This window comes from Lycium ferocissimum, chromosome 7 (genome assembly GCF_029784015.1).
Source record: "Lycium ferocissimum isolate CSIRO_LF1 chromosome 7, AGI_CSIRO_Lferr_CH_V1, whole genome shotgun sequence".
Lineage (NCBI taxonomy): Eukaryota > Viridiplantae > Streptophyta > Magnoliopsida > Solanales > Solanaceae > Lycium > Lycium ferocissimum.
The window spans coordinates 58,202,960-58,210,510 of NC_081348.1; the positions used below are offsets into that span (position 1 = coordinate 58,202,960).

At 35.9% G+C, this 7,551-nt stretch overlaps 1 pseudogene; it reads right to left on the reverse strand.

Annotated features, from left to right (window-relative positions):
* Nucleotides 1-341: 341 nt before the first annotated feature.
* LOC132065765 (ABC transporter C family member 10-like) lies at nucleotides 342-6,396 on the reverse strand (annotated as a pseudogene).
* Nucleotides 6,397-7,551: the final 1,155 nt, after the last annotated feature.

The window sequence follows — 7,551 nt, forward strand, 5'->3', positions numbered from 1 at the left end:
TTCATGCTTATTAGACAGATAAGGTTACTACCTCGTTAAGATTAGCAAGGTAAGGTTTGGCCCTCCTTAGTTGTACTTGTCCTAGTTGAGTTTTTTTTAATTATTAATAAAAGCCAAAATTCATTTGAAAAAAGAAGAGTATTGACATGTCAGAACCTTTTATCTGATTTGAATCTAGAAAGCATGTCATAAAGTTTTCACGTTTACACATAATTTTTTCATTTTTCTTGACATGATTGGTTATTGAGAAAAATGAAGTTGCATAAAGCCTGTAATTATAATATAAAATTCTTGAGTTTTAAATAGCATAGGATGGATGAAATAATAACTGGTTACCTTAATTTTATGTAAGTTAGGAATTATATTTAGTTATTTTTCTTAACTAGCTTGAAGTTTAGACAAAAATATTTACATAGATACAATAAATATTTACATAGATACAATAACTACGCTTCAATCCCAAACAAATCGGGATCGGCAAAGAATTCACCTAGATGGAATGTCAAAATTCTCTCGTGCTTTCACTTTTCTGTGCGAGCCCAGTACTCTTTAACAAGCATTCCAAATAATGAACCCTCTTTGTTTATCAGCTTCTTTGGCTCATCAAACTCAACCAACTTCCCTGGAAGATCAACAATGTGCAATTGTAAGCTTCAACACATTATGAAATAGATACTTTCTTTGTACAATCGAGGGTTGTAGTGAAATGGATAGGATCCCTCCACCCTTAACTAGATGTTTTGGGTTTCAAGTCCTAAGAATAGAAAAAATTGCAGTACGGAGCACTCTTCCCTTTAATGGGTCTTATACGACGCGAATCCAAATTAGTAGGGATCACAAAGCGAGTATGGAAGGCTAGGTGTGAAGTCAAAGTGAAAAGATACTTCCTCCATCCAAAATTATTATTTTGGAGTGTGACATAATTGGGACAAAGGAAATAACATTGTTGGAATAATATAAGTAACTCACCATCAATTATTGCTAAAACTTTTGTGTAATCCATTACTGTTGGAATTCTGTGAGCTACTGTTATAACTGTGCAGTCTGCATATTCTAGCCTGATTGTTTTCTGGAGAATTGCATCAGTGGCATTGTCAATGGATGCAGTGGCTTCATCTAGCACTAGAATTTGACTCCTCTTCAACAGTGCACGTCCGAGACAGAACAATTGTCTCTGTCCCATGCTCCAGTTTGATCCATCTTGTAGAACTGCAATTTGCTCATACTACTATTGTTATCTTCTAATACATAAAAACAGTAAAATTACTACTCTTATTTTAGATGATCTAACCTGAGGAATCTAGTCCCCCTTCTTTTTCTTGGACAGCCTCTCTAAGCTGACACTTACCAAGAACCTTCAAAAACAAATATCTGTTAGTAACTTAGAAACATTAGCAATGAGATTACATATGTATATAAAACTTACCTTCCATATCTGGTCATCACTATATTCTGACAAGGGGTCTAAATTGTATCTTACAGAACCTGTAAATAGTGTAGGATCTTGTGGAATAATTCCAATACGCGATCTAAGATCATGAAGCCTAATCGTTGAAATATCACAGTCATCGATGATGATCTTGCCATCTGTAGGCTCAACTAGGCGAAACAATGCACTGATAAGAGTTGTTTTCCCACTGCCTGTCCGGCCTACAACTCCAATCTTTTGTCCCCGTTCAAATGTACAGCTAATACCTTGAAGAACTAATGTTTAGCCTGTACCTCAGCTGCTTCAAAAAAAACGTACGAGAGATTAGCAGCGTTCATGAACAAATTGACGGTTTTTGCTACCGAAAGAAACATACCTTTAGGTCACGAATTTCCACTTTGCCACGCGTAGGCCAACCAGGTAAATGGTGGTTTATTTGCACTATTTCAGATTCTTCACTAGGTATTCTCATGTATTGTTCTAGCCTTTCTACAGAGATAATTGAATTTGCTAGCTTGCATTGACATTGAACACACCAAACAAGAACTGCATTTAGTGATAGGCCATAGGAGAATGCCATTCCGGTAAGTCCTGTCAGCAATAAGATTCAATCTAAGATTTTCTGGTACGCACAAGTAGGACTTAGATAATGTCATATACCAAACCATAAATGGAACAAACCAGACACAGAAGTAGCTCTATGAAATGATGTCATGCCAAGCATCCAGGAGGACATAATAATCGCGCACATCATCTCCAAACGTAGAATTAGCCATTCAGTTGCTGAGAAAGTATGGAAATTGGCCTAGCATTTTTATCAATAAACTCCAAGTTCTTGAAAAAGAAACGGCTTTCCTGCCCAAAAGCTCTAATCGTTATTATCCCAGAAATGCTTTCAGCTAAATTGTTGGAAACAAAAGACTTTGTCGTTCCATCTAATCTCATCAGTTCTTTAGCAGAAGCATTGTAGTATCTCTGCATGATAAAATGTGTTGATAAATTTACACAAGTTGTAATAGTCATCATGCCAGCATTATTCAACTAAAAAGTAACTACTAACATGTGAAAGCTATAAGGTGTTATAAGAACTTAAAAGTTATAAAAATGTCTATTACCTGAACTAATATAGTTACGTAAATCATAAACAAGATGACTAGCAGGACCTCTGGAGCAAAGTAACACAAGATGACATAGCTAGAGTATGAAATAATGATTGATCCAATAGTAAAGTTTATTAAGAAAGGCAATTCAATGTCAACAATGCTCAAATCTGAAGATACCTGCAAAACAAATGAATAATCTTCAATGATCACCCAAGTAAAACTAAGATCAAGATGTAGTATACATTTATCATCCATTCTTACCCGACTAAGCATTCTTCCTAAAGGCGTTGAGTCAAAAAAAGACATTGGTGCAAAGAAAAGAGAGCTTGACAATGTAGAGTAAACTGATTTTGATGCACCAAGCCCCATCTTTACTGTTAATAGGGATCTTAAAATCAGAAAGAGTATTAAACCAAAACCAATAACTGTGTAGACCTTGATTAGCTTTAATCTGCTAACACTGGAATCTTGAAGGTCAGTAGCCAACTTGTAGCTCTGTATATACTGCCCAACTACAAACGTTGTGTGAACAATGACTGCTAAGGAGAAATACAAGAATCCTTTGTAATGCTTTAGATATTGAATGTATGGCTTCAATCCAGCGTCTCTTACTTCTCGTTCTTCTGCTTTGATTAATTGATCTCCTTTTAAAGGAACTACATCACGTTCCTCGGAGCAAACATTATCACTCTCTATCTCAGCAGCTTTAGGCCTTTTAGAAGCATATATTTCTTGACATTTAGGATCAGAAGGAGCTTTTTGTGCATTGACAAGGTCCTGAAATTCCTTACTTTTTGACAGCACTCATCAAAGGTACCAGATTTCTTGATCTTCCCACTAGATATTAGCTGTGAAATTGAAAGAGACCTGGTTAAAATGGTGATAAACTATAATACTCCTTCAAACATCTAACTGAAATTTCGTCATATTACTGCAATAATGCAAGGGCTAGTTAAATAAATTGTTGTCAACTTTCTTGGATTGCTGCCTTTCTGATCGAGATGGGTAAAGATTCCTAAGTACTTTAGATCAGAGAATAAGTGAAAAATTACCAGAGGACACAAATAGGATTAGCGGAGTTCTTCATGGAGGTTACTAACCAAAATAGAATCAGACTCTGGAAGAAATTCAACTTGGTGTGTTACCAGCAGCACAGTTTTTCCTGATAGAGCTCCCATGACATAATCCTGCCAAATCAAAATGCGGAAAGTTGAGGATAATTTTCAATATTGCATATGGTTTTAAAGGAAGCCAAATGGTAAAGACTTGATATTTTCATTATAAAGTACATTAAATAGATTAGTCGAGGTATGTGCGTCTACAGCACTAAATGGATCATCCAAGAGGTAAATATCTGCATCCTGATAAAGGGCATGAGCTAGTTGAACTCTTTGCTTTTGCCCTCCACTCAAATTGCTACCTCTTTCTCCTATCTCAGTAAGATCACCAAATGGAAGCATCTCCAAGTCTTTCACCAGTGAACTCCTTTCTAGAGCTTGTCGATACCTCTGTGGTTCCATATTGGATCCAAATAATATGTTTTCTTCTATAGTCCCTGTCTGAATCCAAGCTGTCTGAGAAACATATGCTATCTTTCCATAAACCTCAACCTGAAAAAAAAAAAAAAAAAAAAAAAACAGTAACATTTTCTGATTAGGCCGATACAGTAGGTATTCGCTACCAATATCAAAATCAGGTAAACAAAACAATAAGGACTTACTGTGCCATTGATGTATGGAACTTCTCCAAGAATCAAAGACATCAGAGTAGATTTCCCTGAGCCAACTTCACCACATACAGCTACTTTTTCACCATATTTAATCTCCAGATTTATGTTCTTTAGTGTGGGCTTTAAGGAATTCATCTCCCAAGAAACATCAGTGCAGTTTACAGAAATAGTCACATTATCCTGCCTTTGCTTCATGTCCCTTGTATGCATGTCAGGTTCCTCAAGAAATTTCACTATCCTCGACAGTGAAACCTTTGCTTCAATAAACGCCCCGACAACATCAGGGAGTCTTCTAATGGGGTCTTGAACAAGCCTTATAGAGGCTAGAAATGTGAAAACATTGCTGACATGAAGAGGAACTCCAAACAAGTAACAAGTTACAAAAGTGGAAGATGAGACCACAATGGGAGATGACCAAAAAAGGAGGAGGTAGTATCCTTTTTGTGTTTGAACAGATGATAGCCACTTGATTTCTTCTAATCTCAACTTGTTTATCGCGTCCAAGAAATGTTTTTCCCAAGAATATAACTTCAGAATCTTCATATGCGCAAGCGCTTCTGTGATGGCCTTTAGCCTTTTATCTTGCGCTATCGTGAGGTTAGTCTGATACTTAAGCTGCAACTTGGCTAATGGGGAATTTACTAGTACAGTTAATATTACAATCACTAATGCTGCTGATGCAGCTACCCCTATAGAATAGTACATTACACATAACACTAGGACGACCTGAAGAATCGTCGTCCATATCTGATGAAACCAAAAGGGGAATTCACCTATTTTATAAGCATCTAAATTGACATAGTTCATAATCTGTCCAGGAGAATGAGTTTTCTTGGCCGCATTTAAGACATGGAGTTGTTTGTGAAAGATAGCTGCAGTTAGTGAAGATCTGACTTGTAGTCCAATCAGTCTACTTCTAAAGTGCCACTGCCTCTCTGCTAGAGATTCCAAGCATTTCGCAAGGAAAAAGCAGGCTGTTAGAGCATAGCCCTCATACTTAAACGCTTCTCTTCCCTCAGCAACCTCGATGAAGGTATGAAGAAACAACGGTCCTGTCGTCAGCGTTAAGATCTTAATTAGAGCAAACGTCCCTGATATGAGAATGGATTTGTGCTGGCAGACAAGTATTGCCATTAGTATAGAAGGTTTTCCTAAAGGGTCTTTTCTTTTTAGCATATTCAGTTGCTCATTGAACAGATCAAAACATGTTCCTGCTCTGTCGGCTGATCTTAGATGAGGAACGTCTTTGTCCTCAAGAATCTTCTTTTTACCTCTCTTCATTAATGGATTCAACCACCAAAATGATAATTTTCCAAGAAATCCAGCATCTGCAAATGGAGTCTCATTACTAATTCCATCTTCACGTTGTTGTAAAGGCTTATAAAATGTCTCATCACAAAGATCAGTACCCCCAATGTCATCATATTCACCTCCCTTAAATCCACTGCAGATCAAAAGCATTGCTCCAAGAAAAGATAGTGCATTTAATATCACTTTACTTTCTATCACATTGTGATGATCATATTTCCACAGATATTATGCAAATAAACATTGCTAACAAGAATGCAATAATTGAATAAAGCTTCACTATAAGGAAACTTTGCTGATTGCATAGACTTATGAATGAACTTACAAATAACCATGTAATGCCATGAACAAGAAGTAGAAGAATTTCATATTTATGGTGCTGCTCTTTGAGCTTCCATGCTCCAAATGCTATGTATCCTAAGCCCAAACATCCATTAAAAATGGCTGAAGAAAGGGACAACTTAGAAACTCCATAACATTTTAAGTGACATAATAACTTCCTCAATGATATCTTACAAACTAGGACAACTAACAGGATGAACAACAGTAGGAAGTCCACATATAACAGAAAAATTTGATTGAGACGTGCATCTGAATAGAGCATTTCAAGAAAAGAACAAAAGGTTTCTCCAGAAAATGTATTTGAAAAATCCATAGATTCAGTTTCTTGCAGAAAAGGCAAGTTTGTATCTTTTTTAACTTTGTCAAGAACACTAAGAAACATTTAGGGTGTGTTTGGGACGAAGGAAAATGTTCAAGAAGAAGAAGGCAATCAACCTTTTAGCTTCAAGAAGAAGAGGTAATATTCAGTTAATTCTCGTGTGATTTTCTAAGCCATACATATTACTGTTGTTGGATTGAATTCTTTTATAAGTAGCTAATCTTGAGACCGAAAATGAATGAGAGAAAATGACAAAAATACTCCCTTATGTTTGAGGGTGGGTTCAAAATAGTCTCTTAAGTATACACTTAACAGTTTTGATCGATTAAGTTTGTCAAAAGTTAACACTTTTAGTCGTCGTCAAATATTTACCGAACATTGTCTCTTAGATATGACGGGAAAAAATATTTAAAAAAAAAAAAAAAAAGATTCGAGAACTTACATTTAGAGGTATAATTTTTGTAGTTTCTGCTATTTTTCTCGTATCCTTTTAGTGTCTAGTGTAGTTTTTTTGTTTTTTCCCTTCCTATTGCATATTTTAGGATTTGACCAGACTTTCTTGATGTTTATAGTTTAATATTTTTTTCCATAGTTGCCATCAAATCTTACCGACTGAATTCGATAAATATTTGGTGAAAGACTAAAAGTGTTAAACTTTGGCAAACTTAAACGACCAAAACTATTAAGTGCATGCATAAAGGACTATTTTTCCATTTTTGTCATTTTTACTAATCCCAACATTTCGAATACACTCTATAGCTAATCTTGAGACTGAAAATGAACAGGGGATATTTAGTAGAATGAGAAACATGGACAAGGAAGAAGAAAGGGAAGACAATATGGAAGAAGTGAAGAGAATTCCTCCATGGACTAAACATATAACAATTAGAGGAATTGTAGGCAAGCTTACTGATTGGGACCATTTACAGTGGATAGTAATGAAGTTGAATCTCACTACTGGGCTAGTCCCTAATCTCAATGTCTCAGCTGCTCTTCTTGCCTATGTATTCATCAAATCATGGACTAAGCTTCTTCAAAAGGCCAATTTTGTTTCAACTCCGTTCACTAGACAGGAAAATACTATTATTCATACGTGTGCAGTTGCATGCTATAGTATTCCTTGCTGAGGCTATTACTACTGTTGTTTCTTTTACTTTGGTTATCTTTACTATTTTATTGTCCGTATTTTTCTGTCTTCAGTATTTTCGTCATAGCTTTTTGGTTACTCTTAGCATTTTGTTTCAAACTTGTTTTGAAAACCGCTTTTCTTGAGCCGGCGTCCATTTAAACAATAGAAGTTCTACCCCACAAGGTAGGGTAA